The sequence below is a fragment of the Tenrec ecaudatus genome, chromosome 9 (assembly GCF_050624435.1).
Source record: "Tenrec ecaudatus isolate mTenEca1 chromosome 9, mTenEca1.hap1, whole genome shotgun sequence".
NCBI lineage: Eukaryota > Metazoa > Chordata > Mammalia > Afrosoricida > Tenrecidae > Tenrec > Tenrec ecaudatus.
In genome coordinates, this window is record NC_134538.1 from 92,164,750 (window position 1) to 92,183,777 (window position 19,028).

The following is a 19,028-nucleotide window of genomic DNA, read 5'->3' on the forward strand; positions in this document are numbered from 1 at the left end:
TCACTGCTGTTGAGTTGATTCTTCCTCATAGTAACCCTGCATGACAGGGTAGAACTGTCCTATAAGCTTTCCAAGAACTGTAAACCTTTAAGAAGTTGACCTCCTTTTTCTCCTGAAGAGTGACTGACAGGTTCAAATCACTGACACTTTGAATGGAAGCCAAGCATGTTCGCACTGTACCACCTGGATGCCGTAACTAGACCATCAACACAAAAGTCTCTTATTCTCTAAAACAGTGGTTCTCAACCTTCTGAATGCCGTGACCCTTTAACACAGATCCTCAGGTGGTGGTGACCCCCTCAACCATACAATTATTGTCGTTGCTCCTTCATAACTGTCATTTTGCTCCTGTTATGAATCAGGCAACCCCTGTGAAAGGGTCATTCAATCCCCATAGGGGTCCTGACCCATAGGTTGAGAACCACTGTAAATGCCATGCACATCGAGATACGATGCTTTCGTACCAATGTCAATGTCATAGAACTCAATAATGCTGGTATTTAGAGACAAGGTGGAAGAATAATAGCGTTGGAAATAAAAAGAAAAGAAGTCTCCATAGGCCTAAAAGAATTCATTACACTAGTAGCCAAATGAGAAGTCTTAACCAGAAAGTGTGCAGGTGAGAGAACAGAAAAGATGGGAATGCTGGACTCAGCCTTTTTCCCTTTTGGTCAAGAATTATAGCACGGGTCTCACTTCCATCTGCGTTGATTCAGATCTAAGGTTTTCAGTGTGCATAAGTAAGCTTCAGGTCTGGGGAGGTCTATCAGAGAGAGGTTTAGGCAGCTACCTTTTCTGGGAAGGTAATCAATTAGAAATGGTTTTCCTTGTTCTCTTGACTGACAGCTTTTCTAAGCCATAGAGTGGCTTAGAAGCCAGTCTAACAGCCTGATGCGTCTCAGAGGCTTGCTCCTGGTGGCAGCTTGCTTGGTTCCCGTGGCAAAGGACACTCGAGTGAGAAGGATGCCAAGGAAACACAATCACGGATGGAGCTAGGGCTGCTTAAGTGAAATAATGCAACTGGCAGAAATAAGGCAAATTGCTGAAAAAGACTCTTTTGAAAAATGAAATTCTGTTGACAAGGAAAGCCAGGGCAAATTTTATGAAAAGTTCTCTCTGATGATAAAAGGAAAAGCATATTGACAAGGTGCATTTGAACTTTATAATGTTAAACATCACATTAACCTAATATGAAATGAAGATGCCTTTCTTGGCAATAAACTTACATAACCTTCATTTCCTTCTATGAAGGTTTAACAAAAAAGTTCGTGGGAAGATAAAATGAAAAGAAATGGAAAGCTTCCACAGACTTTCTGACAGCATTTTCTTTGAATGATTAAACAATAATAAGAAGAATTCTTAAAAGCAAAGAATGACTTCCACTCGTCCATTCAAATAAATACTGCTAAAATATGATACCTACCTAGTAGCTCATCAAACAAGTAGTCCCATGGTAGATATTTAAGAGTACTTTCCATATTTATCTTTCCCTTATTAGAGCTATTCTGTGCACATTTTCTTGAGCTCTAGAGAAATGGCTAATATTTCCAAAGAATAAGGTATTAAGAAAGTTCTTCCTTGATCCATTTTCATCTTTTCCACCTCATTGGTAGTAAGTGTATGTGTGTGTGGTTTCACTGAATCAGAGCTCACTTTGACCATCTTCATCACTAGATGCCAACTCTACAACACGGGATTCCCTCACCCATGCTTCAAGTGTCCACATTGTACCAACCCTTTTCCTTCCTCCATTTTGTAAATGAATTTTGGTACTACATATTATTTACAAATTTAACAGGACTACACAATAATGTCCATTGGAGATACTTTCTGAGCTAGTTATCCCACAAAATGACATGACGGATCCAAATTATACTTGTCCTCTCCCACAGTCTCTACATGAACTCACCTGATATATGGTTGCTCACTTTACCATTTGAACCACAACAGCTTACTTTTCTCCATATAATCCTTTGCTGCTTTTTGGTTTTTGTTGAATAACAACTCTCACCACACATCATATTAAATGAACACACCGAATAAATATCATCTCAACTATATACTCTCAGACAAGGTACACGTTCCTGCATAATAAATCAATGATTTGAAATACAATAATGTCATATAGAAGAGATTTGAATCGAGCATCATGTTGGATGAAACAACACCCTGCTCTGTTTGCTCATCCAGTGAGACAAATGAAGAGGTGGCATCTTCTGAGGTTTCAGAGTATTTTCTGCAGGGATTTCCCCCACTTGTTTTGAATTGCTCTCAGATCTAGATTTATTTCATTGAAGTATTAAAGAACAGAAAAATCTCAGCATATGCTGCTTCTATATCAAATGCCCGAGAGAAGACAGGGATTAATCTACCACCTTTACACAATTGTTTCCATCGTTAGTAAGCATACATAACATTCATTACATAATATTTTATATTCAAATGTAATTTGAATATAACATTATAATTTATTACATATATATTGTGTTTATTGTCTACTTGATTTATTTTCCAAATTATATAAGTTGTTGGACTATTTGTTTTTTTAAATTAATTGATTTTATTTTTATGTTAGTATTATAGAGAATATACATAATCTGACATACATGAATTCAAAAATGCTACATGTATACTATTGTGACATTGATTGTATTTGATATTGATTACATTTGATAATATGATATTGAAACATTGTCATGCTCCTCTTCTGAATTACTGCCCTAATAACATGATTTCACTGTCCCCCTAATTTCACATGAAATCTTTGAAGGTGAGAAGTACAGCCTGGTGACTCTCTGGAAGCAATGACAGTGAGACTTCATTTATTAAACTTTGGACATGTTATCAGGGACTGGTCCCTGCAGAAGGATATAACACTTGGGAAAATGGAGGGTCAGAAAAAAAGAGGAAGACTCTTCATGAGATTGGTTGACAAAGAGGTTGCAATAATGAACTCAAAAATAACAATTGTGGGGTGTCACAGAACTAAGCCATGTTTTATTCTGTAGGGTCTCTGTGCTTTAGAACTTACTCAACTGCACCTAACCCTAACAAAGTGTCAATTTGATCCCATCACGATGGTTACTAAAAGAACATGATGCTCAAGACCGGCATTCTGTAATAGCCAAACTAATCTATTGGTAATGAGAATTTCAAGAGGTATTTTTAGTTTAAGATTTAAAGATTATCTCAGGCAAAAGTTTTGGAGTTTCAACCAGCCCGAATGTTTTCTAGTCACCTTTCTTTGAAATAGGTACAAATTGGAATCTCTTCCAAGGGGTTGGCCAGGCAGTTTTCTTCCAAATTTCTTGGCATATACTAGTGAGCACTTACAGTGCTCCATCCATTTGTTGACACATTTCCATCAGGATTCTGTCCACTACGAGATCCTTGTTCATCGCCAATGCCTTTGTCCTCCTGTACTATTTGTTTTTTATCATAGGCTACCCGATGAAGTGGTGAATTGTAAGTAATTATTTTTGCTATAGTGACCCTATGCATACCTTCCTCTTGTTCTCATGCTTCCTGAGTCAGTCAATAATTCGCTTATGGAATCTTCAATAATGAAACTCGACACTTGAAATATTTCTTCACTTCTGTCAGTATGAGACAACTTCATGTCAAACATGAATTATTCATTGCAAATAGTTACATTCAACAACATAAGACAATTGCATACATGGCTCTCACCATATATAACCAAATTATAATGAAGTTAACTATGTTTGTACAAGGTGAGTGTGAAGAAATCAATATTGTCAATTACTCATGCGAAAGTTCAAATCGAAAGTGAATAAAATTAAACAAAATCCACAAGGTTCAAAGTATGAATTTGAGTATACTCTACTTGACTTTCGAGACAATCTCAAGTGTAAATGTGATGCACTGAACACTAATGACTGAAGATCAACTGAAGTTTGAGATGACATCAAAAACATACATGATGAAATAAAAAGGTCACCAAAAGAAAGGAAAGAATGCCAAAATGGATGTAAGAAGATACTCTAAAACATGTTCTTGCTAAAGCAGGAGGGGAAAATAATGAAGTAAAGGAGGCAAAGAGATCTCAGAGGGGTAGCTGAGGACAAAATAAAGCATTGTGAGAAAATGTAGAAAGACTGGGCACTGAATCACAAAAGCAGAAGAGGCTTGACATTTCCAAGCTGAGAGAACCGAGGAAAATGATCCACACTTTGAATTGCATTATTGCAGGCATCTTTGGGCAAATATTGAACGACAAAAGCAGCATCAAACGAAAATGGAAGTTCTCCTGCAGTCAGTAGTGAATGGATATTAAGACCCAAAGAACCTGATGGTGCCCAGCTCCTACCACCACCTGCCTGAAAGGGATCACCTTAGAAGGTTCTGGGTAGAGTGGGGTCTGGAAGGTTATGGATGAAATCTCAAAATCATATAAAAGAAGACCAAACTGACTGGTGAGACAGAGACTGGTGAAACCCTTGAGATGATGAGATGTCCGTCACCCTTCAGGTCTGAAATTTAATTCTCCGCCAAGGCTCAATTCTAGTCAAACAATGATAGGTCTATAAAGGTATTAGGAGTACTAGTGAGGCATGCACACCTTAAAGTAAACAACCACTGGAGATCAAAATCGCAGCATTTAATCATGAACAAGCTTCAAAATGATTAAGAAAGAAGGAGGAATGGAAACAGAAATCCTGGATGGAAATGAAATAAGTAATGCTCCATTGTGGAGATTGCAGTCAGTATCACGAAGCACTGAATAAATTGCTGGATGGACAACTGATCTGTGTAAGCTTCACCCAATTCACAGCAGAACATTTTGAAAAAGAAGATGATAGAAGGAACACACAGAGTTACTGTTCAAAAAGGAATGTGTCGATGTTCCATTATTTCATGACGAGTAGATGAAGAAAGAAGTGCAAATTCACTGAAGGGATTGGCAAAAGAACAAGGGTCCAGGAATTGACAGACGCCAAGTTCAAAGTGTCAACCAATGGATGCAGAGCTGGGACTGATCACTTTTCCATATCAAGAAACTTGGAGGACAGATATCTGATCAACCAACTGGAAAAAGGCTATATCTGTGCTCATTCCAAAGAAAAGTGGTCCAATAGAACTGTGACCATATCAACACTATCCTTAACATCCCATGCAAATATAATGTTGCTGGAGAGAATTTAAAAATAGTTGTAGCAGGACATCCACAAATCGCTGCTAGAAATTCAAGCCAGAAGCAATATTCATTGCTGAGGTTAGATGGATCTTGGCTGAAAACAGAATATTGTAAAGATGTTCACCAGTGTTTTATTGACTTTGCAAGGCAACTGACTGCCTGGGTCATCCAAATTATGGTAACTATGAGAAGAATGAGAATTGAAGGCCATTGAAATGCAGTCTATACATAGCTCAAGAGGTAAGTGTTTGAACGGAACAAGGGAGGTATGCAGCAGAATCATATCTTTTCACCATGGTTATTCTATCTGAGTGACGATGAGCAAAGAATCTGAGAAACTGAACTGTGCAAATGATAATTGGGCATCAGATTTGGAGGAAGACTCAGAAGCAACCTATGGCAGGCAGATGGCAAAACTTTGCTGAAAAGTGAAGTCTTTATGCACTTATTGATGAAGAACGAAGACTAAAGCCTTCCATATTAGATTTCAACTGGAACCCAAGCGGAAAGCGAGTGTTTTGAGAATGATGAGGGCAACGAATGTATAAGTGTGCTTTACACAATTGACAGATGTATGGATTGTGATGAGATGTATGAGCCCTAATAAAATGATTTTTAAAAGTCTTACTAATTGACCAATAAGAATCATCATCATGATAAATGGAAAAATTGATTAAAGTTGCCAAGGATTTAATTTTAGTTGGATCTATAACCAATGCTTATGAAACAGCAGTCATCTAATCAAATGATGTACTGCACTGGGAAAGATCTCTTTAATGTTTTAAAATACAAAGATATAATTTTGAGCACTAAGGTACAACTGACCCAAGTCATTGTATTTTTGATTTGCACATTTTCATATGAAACGTGGATAATGAATAAGGAAGACTGAAAAATGTATGTGCTTGCATTATGGTGGTGTGTGAAAAATATTGAATACACTATGGATCATCACCAGAATGAGCAATTTTTTTACATCCAGGAAGGGGAGACTTTGTATCATGTATGTTCAATGTGTACTTTGGCACAGTGGCAGCACCAATGTGCTCAAACATAAGAATTATGGTGAATATAATGCAGAACTGGGAAGTGGTTTAGTCTAGCGCAGATCGATTTGGTACGCATCTGGCACCACCGCCATCTACAATGACTATGAAGGATTGATTACAATGTTCAGCAATGGTAGCCTGGGACCATCCAGTTCTGTTTTCACGGTAAAATAAAAGTCATTCCTGTAAACTAACATCCCTTTTTCCATCATCAAAATTAAGCACGTGCAATTTTACATTTATTTATTTTATAAATGTTAGAGGTCTCGTTGGCATAATATTCACATATCATACAATTCAATAGTTAAATCATATTAAGAAGATGTGTACACGTATTTTTTCCCATTATCTTTGAAATTTTTTTAGAAACATTTTATTAGGGGCTCATATAACTCTTATCACAATCCATACATACATCAATTATGTAAAGCACATCTATACATTCTTTTCCCTCATCATTTTTCAAAGCATTTGCTCTCCAATTAAGTCCTTTGCATCAGGTCCTCTTTTTTCCCCTCCCTCCCCCCTTCCTCCTCCCTCATGAGGCCTTGATAACTTACAAATTCTTATTTTGTCATATCTTGCCCTGTCCGATGTCTCCCTTCACCCCCTTTTCTGTTGTCTGTCCCCCAGGGAGGAGGTCACATGTAGATCCTTGTAATCGGTTTCCTCTTTCCAACCTCCTCTCCCTTTACCCTCCCAGTATCGCCACTCACACTACTGGTCCTGGAGGTATCATCTGCCCTGGGTTCCCTGTGCCTCCAGCTCCTATCTGCACCAGTGTACATCCTCTGCTCTATTCATACTTGCAAGGTAGAATTCAGATCGTGATTGTTTTGGGGGGAGAGAGGGGAGGGGCAGAGAAAGCAGTTAGAAACTTGAGGAAAGCTGTATTCTTCATCGGTGCTACATCACACCCTGACTGACGCATCTTCTCCCCTAGATCCCTCTGCAAGGGGATCTCCTGTGGCCAACAAATAGACGTTGGGTCTCCACTCTGCACTTCCCCCTTCATTCACTCTGGTAAGATTTTTTTGTTCTGATGATGCTTTATACCTGGTCCCTTTGACACCTCGTGATCGTACAGGCTGTGCTTCTTCCATGTGGGCTTTGTTGCTTCTGAGCTAGATGGCCGCTTGTTTACCTTCAAGCCTTTAAGACCCCAGATGCTATCTCTTTTGATAGCAAGGCACCATCAGCTTTCTTCACCACATTTGCTTGTTCACCCACTTTATCTTCAGCGGTTCTGTCGGGAGAGTGAGCATCATAGAATGCCAATTTAATAGAAGAAAATATTCTTGCATTGAGGGTATACATGAGTGGATGCCCAAGGTCCTTCCGCCACCTTAATACTAAACCTATAAATATAGGCACATAGATCTATGCCCCCAACCTCGTATATGTATATTTGCATATGTACATGTCTTTGTCTAGACCTCTATAAATGTCCTTTGCCTCCCAGCTCTTTCCTCATTTCCCTTGACTTATTACCACTGCATTTTAGAACATTTCTTCTTGTATTGTTATTAGCTCCCTATTTATACCTAATATACCTTGCCATATCCCCAAGAAACCAACCATTAAGCCAGTTACTGTCTCCATAGATTTACCTATCCTGGATTTCATATACAAAAAAAAGAAAAAAATACTAAACAAAAGACTAATGACAATAGCAAAATAAAACAGAAGAAACCCTCAGAAAAAAAGAAAGCAGAAATATTAAAAAGTAGGAAAAGATTTAAATGGGTCAAAAGGGAGCTCAAAGGATAGGATATTCAATTTTAACCAGCTGCACCCACCACAATCCACTCTCTGATGCGCTCTTCAGGATAGCCGGGCTATGCCCATCATTCAACCATCGTCAGACGGAGTCACAGAGGCTCCATCCCTGTGAGGACACTGCAAATGGATTTGGGCTTCTACTCTCATTCATAGCCTCCTGCACACCAAGTGTTCAAAATCTAAGCTCTAAGACCATTCCCTTTCTCAGGTTTGTATTTTTTTATTTACAATCCTTGGATCACATGATTGTGCTTCTTCCATGGGAACTTACTTGATGCCTCAATTGGTGGTTGCTTGTTTGAAGGCAAGCCTGTAAGACCTTAAATGCTATTCTCTCTGATAGCTGGGCACCTCTCGTTTCTTCAGCATACTCACCACAATTTGCTATAGCAACCATCTCTTCAATGACAACTTCATGAGGGCGAGCATCAAGCAAGCTCACATCATAGCTCATTGTTCTTCCAATGGGGCTAGAATTAAATGGGAACCCTAAATCTTTTCACATATCTATGGTTCTTATATGTCACTGGTGCACCTTAGAGACATCATTATCATCTTATATTATCGAACATTATCAATTATATACAATAATTCTACTGATAGTGCCATAAATTTAGTCAACAGTATAGAATTTAAAACACTGTTGAGAACAATAAGTTGTTTCAGGTTAAGCTGACTAGAAACTGTAATACATAAATTGTTGACTTGTACAGACTAAACTCTAAAGTGGCTAAATATTGTTTACACAAGCAATGTGTGTGTAGGGCGGGAGTGATATCTTTCTGCTTATTTTGACTCTCTTCCTCTCTTGATCAAGGTAAAGAAGGAGCAATTGTTATACATTGGATGGCATTTTACAAGCTTTTAAGGTGCCAGGACAACATAATGAACCAGAAGTTTAGATGCACTAAGCAAGGGATTAGGCCAGTTACCTGAAGTGTCTCTTAAACACATGACCCTAAACTAGTGGTTCTCAACCTTCCTAATGCCGCCACCCTTTAATATAGTTCCTCATGTTATGGTGACCCCAACCATATAATTATTTTTTTTCCTACTTCATCACTGTAATTTTGCTACTGTTATGACTCATCATGCAGGATGTAGTTTCATTGTTACAAATTGAAAATAATTAAAGCAGAGTGATTAATCTCAAACACAATATAATTATATATTGTGAAAAGTTTATTTCTATTGACAAATAAATGAAATTTTGTCTTGAAGCATGGTGTAGCATGGGTAACAGTCTTCCTGCCTGGTACTTGTATGTGGATGTATCTGCATGTGGGCGGACCGCCTGCAGACAGGTAGAGGACCAGTGTCTCAGGTCCTAAGACCTTGGAAACATGTGTTTTTTAATGGTCTTAGGCGACCCCTGTGAAAGGCACCCACCCCAGAGGTTGAGAACTGCTGCCCTAAACCTTCAAACCAAGAAACACATTCTTAAAAAAAGAAAGAAAGAACGCATTCTTTTGAGTTATTTGGTTGTGAATATTAGCCTTAGTATTTTCTCTTTCTGTTTTTATTGTTGTAAATATGTCTATCACACAACATTCGCTAATTCAAGTTTTTACAGGTATATGTGTACAATTTATCAGCCTCAATTACATGAATAATAACAGTAGTAGTCTACATCCGTCTTACTTTTAATCAGAATGGTTCTTGAATCAGTGGAAACAAATAAATAAATAAAAAAACCCAAATACTAACTGCGACCCTCTCTCCCTCCGTCTAGTCAAGAGGCGATACCATGGTCCAGGATGACTGGGATGCTTTGGATGGAGATAATATGCATTCGAGGTAGTATTTCGTCCCCTACTCACATCTTCTAATTTATAGCGTTTTGTTTCAAGGTAAACTTTTTAGAAACAAAATTAAAATGATTAAATGGGAGCGACTTTAATCTTCTTTTGATGGTCACAGCATCAGCACGAGTGAGGTGAGGGTGATTTTTTTCAAAAATAAAGGATTGTTGAAAATATTTCTAGTTTTCATATAATAAAAATTCATGTATAGAGGGAGAGTAGAGGTGGATCTGGCAGGAAAGGGATGGAAGGGCAAAGCAGAAAAAGGGCTGTGCTAGTCTGGGTACTTTAGAGAAACAAATCCACAGAAACTCACATGTATAAGAGAGAGTTTTATGTAAAGGTTAAGTGCACATCAAGAAAACATCCCAACCCAGTGCTGCCCAAGCCCACAAGTCCAACATTAACCCATAAACCATATATCCAACACCAATCCTCAAAGTTCTCCATCTCATGAAACACACACTATGACTCCCACTGCAGGAGGAAAGCCGAATCAGTGAGCATGTAAGCATCTCAGGGCTGGCAGGGGTCTCCACATGGCTGCTCCAGCATCCACGGCTGCATCAGAGTAGGTCCATGTGGCTTCTCCTCAGGGATGCCTTGCAGGAAGAGAGTCTTGCCAGCTGAAGCAGGGAACTGCTAAGGCAGCTGCACTCTGGTCTGACCATCACAAACAAGAGACCCGAGAACTAGAAAGACGAGGCTCATTGAGCCATTTATCCTTTTGCCCTTCAATTAACCCCACATGTGTTTATTGGCCAGGTTTGCATAATAAACTAACTACCTCAAGGGTTAACGGAGCTGTGAAAGGGAACAGAAGGTGAAATGAAAATTAGGGAAGCAGAGTATCTTTTTATCATCTCTTATTTTCTGACATTTTTAATGCTTAATCTTTGGCTCTGTTTATTGGATTCCAGTATAGAGTTTATCAGATTTATTGGAAATTCTTATGTTCAATTCAAAATCTTTTATTTGGTATATAATTGCCACTCCCGTAACCTCCTTTATGTATTTGTTCAGATCTCATCTTGACTAGGACTATACTGCTTATTTGAATTCTGTGACCTGCCAGCTCTCCCCACTCCACCCGACACTTTAGAACTCTCTTACCCCGCTCTACCTATTGATCTTTTTATTGTACTTGTCACCTTCCACGTAACTTTATTATTAAAATCTTTTCTCTCTCTCTTTTTAAAATTCTTTTCTCTTTTTGTCTACTCTGCCCACCTTTCTCCAGAACATAAGGTACTTAAAGTCAGGCATCATGTGAATCTAAGGTCGTTTCGTGTGGATAATATATGTCTAATGGATTGGTATACAAGAGGCATTTCAAAAAGTTTCTGGAAATATGAAATTAAATGATAGTGGAATTTTCCCAGAAATCTTTAGAAGTCAGTGTATGTGTGTACATGCATATACATATATTCTCTTTAAATTCATAATTGGTCATATAATTTTGTTTAATCACCCACCTCATGGTTGATAAATTTCCATGACATAAATCCTGCTTGGGAGCTAGAAGTTTGGTGGCCCGTGGGTTCTTCTCTTCGTGTCACTTGACATGGAGTTGTGTGTGTTTAAAGGGGTGTTGTTGCTGCCTGACCTGATGTTTGCTCCCTGAAAGATCTCTATAACCTAGTTTAACAAGATGCTAACAAGTCCCAATGAAACACATGTGTTCTACGCTTGTCTCCAACTCCCCGTCTCCTCAAACTTTTAAAACTGTCATAGATTGCTGGAAACAACTGTGTTGCAAATCAGCTCAGTGAAACAGTAGTTGCAGACGCTCCATTAAGAGTTAAAAACAGAATTGCTAGCCAAAGAAAATGGCTTGTAAATGTCTGGCCAGCACCCCAGTGTGGCAGAAGTTAAGTTTCCTGGCAAAGAAGGAAATCGGTCTCCCTGGTTGCCGACACACCAAGGACTAACTTGGAGGGTCCCTCAGTCTGTCTGCTAACAGTGGGTCGGAGATGTAACTAGATGCTCCATTGCAGTGCAGTTATAGGTGAAAAGCCCACGAGGTGATGAAAGACAGTCTCAGGTAATAGAATCTAAAGAACTCAGGGGATTGGATTTACCAGGTACATTTTCTACTCTCTCTTTCTCATTTGTGTAATTTCCCCCCCCCCACTCTATAGACTAAAAAATATAAGAACAATACATTCTAATGTAATTGATGACTCAATCTGGCATAAGTGATTCCACATGGTGGTTGACAAATGACTCTTGGGCCAACCCTTCTTCCAAGAAATAGACAAGTACATCAAGAATTATCGCTTGAGCATTGTTTTCTTTCCTTTAGAAGAAATTTTACATACTTTATAAACTGATGAAACCTCATGATCTTGGTTTGGGGGAATGTAGAATATCAATAATAGAAACGTCTAACATTTTCAGCCATTGTGCTGATTAATGGTGGAAGGAAAAACAGTGCCCTAGATTTTTCAGAAATCTGCTCATGCTTCGGTTACATGATATGATGACTTGCAGTATGACTGTGCTGGTATCTCTTTACATCTGTACACAAGAAAATAATAATGTCGATCGGTGAGTGCTCAAGGGATTTTATAGAAAGGTGTGGAATATGGCAGTAGTAATATGTATTCAAAAGGTCAAAAATTCTCAGGTAGAGGATTATTTAATATGCTCATTCATCATATTGCACTCTGATGCATGCGAAACCAAGATATGCAAGTACATGGTAAGTTGAACTACCCTACCTGCACTGCGGGCTGAAAATATACATAATTCTAACCTACAACGATCAACTCACAGTATTAACCTCAAGACAATTTTTTCTTTCAGGCATTTCAGGTTCTGTCACTCTGAATGTCATGAGAAGAAATAAGCTCAATAACAAATAATGACGAGAGATTCCATGTATATATGTCTCTTGAAAATTTCAAATTTCTTTGTACTTAACCAGTGAATAATTTTTCACATAAAATTCTAAGTAAAAATTCCTGAATTCGGCAAAGGTAACCGAGTTAGATGAAATTTAAATGTATAGACTTAAATGGATTACTTGTGTTTTGTGTTGGCTAGATTTAAAAGGTATTTTTTGCAACATGTTGAAACATTGACAAGTTAAGAGTTGTGATTCTTTGATGAGGGCAGCGCATGCTTATGACTGTCACTCAAGCTCATGGCTGGGACAAGGCCCGGCCTCCATGCCATTTCCTGTGGAAGCTAGGCTCTGGCATTTCTGGACTGATTTCTCAGCGCTGGACAAGACATCTCACTTTCTCAGGAAGGGGAGTCCTACTGATAACGTCACTGGATCTCCTGTGCTGCCTCTGGGTGGTCCTGAGTAACCCATTTAAGCTTGAAAAACCTTGGGGAATTTTGATCTGAGTCAATCCAGTTGAAGGGCTACTTCTGTGTGGTCTTTGGCAGTTACTGGAGTTTTGGTCAAGGGCCACCATAGGAGAGTCAGAGAGGCCTAGGAATCTGAGTCTGGACAATTTCCAGTGTATTAAGTGTAGTGATTATGCTTGGACTTCTCATGAGAATAAACTAGAAGAACAAGGTTTATTCTAGGAGGATAATACCAACTGCACTCTACACTCCGTGCTAGCTCTAGTCAGCAGTTTCCAAGGCCCAACTCAAGTCTCCGTCTTGTCCAGTTGATCACTGATGGGTGTGTCCACGTAGGGGTTGATTCTGACTCATGAGAATACAAGTGTGCTACGGACGGCTTTCAGTGATTGATCATCCGGATGTAGATAGCCCTACCTTCCTTCCCAGATGTCAGCTGGGTCGGAACGACCAGCATGCGAGTGAGTAGCTGCACATGTTGACCATCGGCATTACACAGGGAATCTTCAGGTACCCAGGGAAGCCATCAGATTGCCAGCGTTTGCATCCAAGAAAGAAAGTACTCTCTTACCTAATACATTTTAAAGGGAGCCTGGACATGCATAAGTTTGTTTTAGGATCATACCACATACATCCTGCTTGGATGATACACTGATGATGATAGTATGCATCAAAGGCAGATGAAACAACAGCATGTAGATTCATGAATGGGTTTGGGGCTTGCATTAAATCCTAGCTCCGATTGAAGAACGATTAGCTCTTCCATCGTGGCTCTGCTCCTTATTTGCCCTCAGGAAAGGAAGGCAGAAGATATGGATTCTATAGCAAAGTGTGGGGAAGAAATTAGTTGGTGCCCGGCTGGCTTTCAGATAAATCAGTGTCACGGTCTCAAAGGTTCATTTCCAAACCAGCAGCCATCGGAATGAGATGTCGACATGGGAGAAGCACAGCAACATCAGTGACCTGTGAGTCTTACAACCCGAAGCTGAAGGAGGGAATAGCATCAGAGCCTAAATGTTGAGACCGGGGTTTGCCGAATCAGGTGTGATGACAGCGGGAGCCCACGCCCCACTTTTGAGCGCTACACAGGAAATCAGCCTCCAGTGACGTCCCCTATCTAGTGCACTGGAGGGATGACTACAGAAGATCAAAATGATAAACTGACTTGCAGGGCTAAACCTTGTCAGTGGATCCCCCTCTGATGCACGTTAGGCCTGATCTGGTTTTCAGCATTGTCTGTATTTTGTTGTTTTTGGTTGTTCATACTGGGGTTTATCTCAGATGGGTTATATAATTGGAGGTTACCATGTTAAATTTTTGTTAAAAAGTGATAAAATGAAAATTATAATGAAATATTCCTTCAAACACTCCATAACAATAAATCTGATAGTCTACATGAAGAAGCAGATACTTCTTTAAAAATCATTTTATTGGGGACTCATACAAGTCTTATCACAGTCCATAAGCAGATACGTTTTTATATGGTAAATTTTCAGAATTATCCTCAGATAAAGAGAAATAAACAAATCAATCAATAATCTTCAAAATGATTGAGATTATAAAAATTTGTCATTAAAAAGGAGCTAGATTAACACAATGGCTGTAACAATGGTCTCAAGCCTAAAAACAATTGTGAGAATAGTGCAGGACCAGGCAGTTATAGCTTCCTTCTATTTTACATAGTGTCTGAACGTGACTGAGCCAATTCAAAGACACCAAACAGCTGTGGTTACAGAAAGGTGATGAAGGTTATAAATCTTCACAGCTGAGTTGAACCCGTGTAAAAATACATATAAGCCAATGTTATTCAAATTACTACAGGCCATTGGACACATTTTAAATATAAAACCTTATCAATTTACCGTAAACACACACAAAAAAACAATGCCATGTATACAAATAGAGAAATCTTCATAAAATACAAGAAGTGATCGCCATAAAAAATCTATCAGTATAATTATTACATCAGTTTGTTTAAAATAGAAACTATATGGAAATATAAATAAAATATGTAAAATCATTGTATAAAATACAATGAGGATTATAAATTAAAATTATAAATTAAATAGGAAAAAATTAACTGTGCAGTAACACAAACATTATTTACTCCAAACCAAAACTAATTATCATTCTAAATTATCATACTCTCATTTCAATTAATGCAAAATGATGATAATTTCTTTGAACACATTGTTTTAGTGATTCTAACAATTATAGATGGTCTCAAGCACAGGAACAATGGTGAGAATGGCATAGGACTGGGCAGTGTTTCCTTCTGTTATGCATAAAGTTGCTATGGGTAGGAACTGGTTTGATGGCACTGACCATTAACTATGGTTATATTTGACAAATAAATTTAATTAAATGTTAACATTGGAAAGAAGGAATTGCTTTCTTGTAATATCATATGCCTAAAAAATCCTAGGACTTGAAAACAAAACCAAAATAAAATTAAAAAAATATATTTTAAAAACTTAAATAACCTTTTGAGACAGAAACATGGTAAATATGCAAAAATCTAGAGCTATAATCTATATTACTTTTAAGTAAAAATATATTTGTAATACAAAAAATCATAATGTTTTTGGCTAATTTAAAAAGAAAGCATGGGATATATGTTAAAATTTCTATGAACTATTTTTTAAGGATATAGAACAATGTCTAAAATATGGAAAAACATACTATCATCTTGGGTGGGAAGCATTATTATAATAGAGATGCCAATTTTTCAAAAAATATTATATAAACTTGAGACGCTTCTCAGTAGAACTTCACAGTGTTGATTTTGGAAGTGGATACAATGATATTAAAGTTCACTTGGCAGAGAATATGTCTGAGAATAGCCAAGAGAATTTACTGTTGGAGAAAATAAGGTTGGAGAACTTCCGTAACACAGCTGTGCTCACTACAGTCATTACAATCAAATCAACATGGCATTTGTTATATGGATCCGTGGGAGAAAAACCTAAAAAATAGATGACCGTATTATGGAAATTTATATACAAAACATTATTATTACTATTCGATGGGATAATATTTACTTATTTTATAAATGGGGCCTATGACTCTTCATCCAGAAAAAACAATGTCCAACTCATACTCTGTATCATCGCTCTTCACGATGGTAGGACTCATTTGTTGATAGATGCCGTGGGGTCAGCTTCAACCCTGAGCAGGCCTCGGTAGAGAGAACAGCAGACAAAATGAGGCTCTGCCTGTCCCGGCATCCTCCTCGTCCGTGTTGTGCTTGAGATCCTTGTGGCAGCCATGGCGTTAGTCCATCTGGTTAATGGTTTGCTCTATTTCACCAAGCAAGGTGATCTTCCCCAGAGTTGAGTCCCTTCTGATAATGCCTAAATGAAGTAACGAAGATGAAATTTCACTATACTCCCTTCTAAGGAGCACTTTGACAACTTCTTCAAAGCAGGTGTTTCTTCTTTTGTCAACTCACTGCATTGCCTGTCTTCTTCTGGAATATCATAAATGACATGCATCTTTCCTTCGGGTTTCTTTGCTCAGTGTCTAGCTTTTGCATGCATCCGAGCTAATTGAAAATGCTGTGCTTTGGTCAGGCTTACCTTAATCCTCAAAGATATATTTTCACTCTTTTAAATTATTAAGTTGTCTTGCAACAGATTTGTCCAATTCAATATGTTGTTTGATTTCTTGACACTTGGGTCCATGGGCATTGATTATGAATTCAAATATGGTAGTTGCATAATTTCATGTCAACTTGAAGATTGAAAAAAAAGTAGGGAAGCCAGCCATTGATTCTGCTAACTTGTATGTGTTTCTGCAGAAATTTAGAAAAAACTGGCAATAGCAGTAAAGCCATGTTATGAGCCTTAAAGATAATTGAGATCATTAAGGTCCCTGAAAGCGGCTACATTAAAAAAAAAGTGTAGGGGTGGAACCTGTTAATCAGGTTAGCCTGATGTTATGTCCTTATGAGTATGACCCTCTCATAAGGAAGGTCTTGGGAACTACCGCCCCATCCCCCACCCCCTCTGCCTTTATCTGCCTGCTGATAAGCCACTCTGAGACCTGCCAGAGCCCTGGAGATGTGTCCACCGCCATTGGATCCACAGGACTTTACACCCACCGCCTTGTGATGTTCCTGCATTCGGCATCATTGCATATGACTTCGTGAGTCTGTAGAAGGACTTATGGACTAGTGTCCAACTTAGGGACTTGAGTGGGCGTGGGCTGATGGTCTTGATATAGAGCAACTTCTTTATCTAAAACTCTTTCTTAAACATGTAGGAGTGTCACTCGGTTTGTTGCTCTAGCGAACCGGAACTAACACACCAAAGAAAATGAATTCCTTCGATGTCTTCTCCATTAAGCACGATGTTCTCTTTAGGTCTGATTGTGAGGACTTTTGTTTAATTTTACTTGGTTGTAAACCATAGTCAAAGCTATATTCTTCAATAGATACCAGTAAATGCTTCCAGTGTTCTTGGTTTTTATCAAGCGAAGTTATACCATTTTCATCTCTCAGGTTGTCAATGAGCCGTCCTCTAATCCTGATGCCATGTTCTTCTCCGTATAGTTTAGTTTCTTAGATGGTTTTTCTTTTTTTAGAATACAGTTGAAGAAATCTGGTAAAAATGATACAACCCTGACATCCATTTTTCTGATCCCGCTGTTATGGTCAAATGACTGCCTCTTGGTTTAAGTAAGAGGTCCACATGAACATGTTCAAGAATTTCCATTTTACTTATTGTTATCTACACTTTGTTATGAGCCACATACTTAGTTCTACAAGTCGCTATTTTCCAAATTTCTTGGCATAGAAGGGCAAGTAGTTCCAGTGCTGCATATATTTGCTGAAACATTTTGGTTGGTATCGCATCCATTTCTGAAGTTTTGTTTTCCTTTACAGTGCCTCCATATATTCTACCCATCTTTTGATGCTTTCTGGGTACTTTGCCCCCAGAATGCTTCAATATTACCATTTGTCACTTGATCTTTTTTAATGCAATTCTTTTAACTGAAGTGTGTTAGTCTGGGTAAACTAGAGAAATCCAGAGAGACTCACATGCGTATGAGAAAGAGCTTTATCTAAAGAGTAATTGTGTATTAAGATCGTATACCAGCCAGTCCAGATCAAGTTCAAAAACCAATATTAGCTCTTATGTCTGATACCAGTCTATAATTTATTCTGTAGACTCACACACACATGCAATGATGCCAAATGAAGGAGGATCAAAGGCCAGTGGGTGGAAAGTCTTGTGGATCCAGTGGTGGTGGAAGCATATCAACACTGGTGTGGGTCTCTACGTGGCTCTTCCAGCACCAGGGCTCTGTCTCCATCAGCGTAGTTCCATGTGGCTTATCAACAGGAATGTCTCACAGGGAGATGAAGCAGAGAGTCAGTGTGTGTCTGGCCTCCAGTGAGCTATTTATCTCCGTAGCACATCAAGCTGCGACCTGATTGATAGGTTAGACTCCACCCCTTTGCTAGTTGACACCAGATTATATAACTACCACATGGAGAAATGCCCAGCCTATTCTTCCTCTTTAGCTTTCTAATCTCAGGTATCAATTCATTATAATATTTTATAATGTCTTCTTGAGCCGGTCTTTGAAATTTTATGTTCAGCTCTTTTACTTCATCACTTCTTTTAGATGCTACCCATAGATCATTTTATTTACTTTAATTGAGTTAAAAATGTTTCCCAGGTTTAATAGATGCATTTTAAGTTGCTAAATAGATGTAAGACTAGTGACTATAGTTTTGGATAGGACAGATTATTTAAAACTTTCTATTGGAGAATGCGTATTTATCAAAAGATATCTTCCTGGTGACTTAAAACTTAACTATTAAAAAGTTAGAAGAACATTGCCAAGACTCAGGAACTTAGAGAATATTCTTAAGAAATACCTGAAACCCAGATAATCTGGAGGTAAACC

At 38.3% G+C, this 19,028-nt stretch overlaps 1 non-coding gene across 1 annotated transcript; it reads left to right on the forward strand.

The window, feature by feature from the left end:
- The first annotated feature begins 16,869 nt into the window (after positions 1 to 16,869).
- On the forward strand, positions 16,870 to 17,003 carry LOC142457640 (small nucleolar RNA SNORA33). The gene has a single exon (XR_012786339.1). It is a non-coding gene; the product is annotated as a small nucleolar RNA SNORA33 (small nucleolar RNA).
- Positions 17,004 to 19,028: the final 2,025 nt, after the last annotated feature.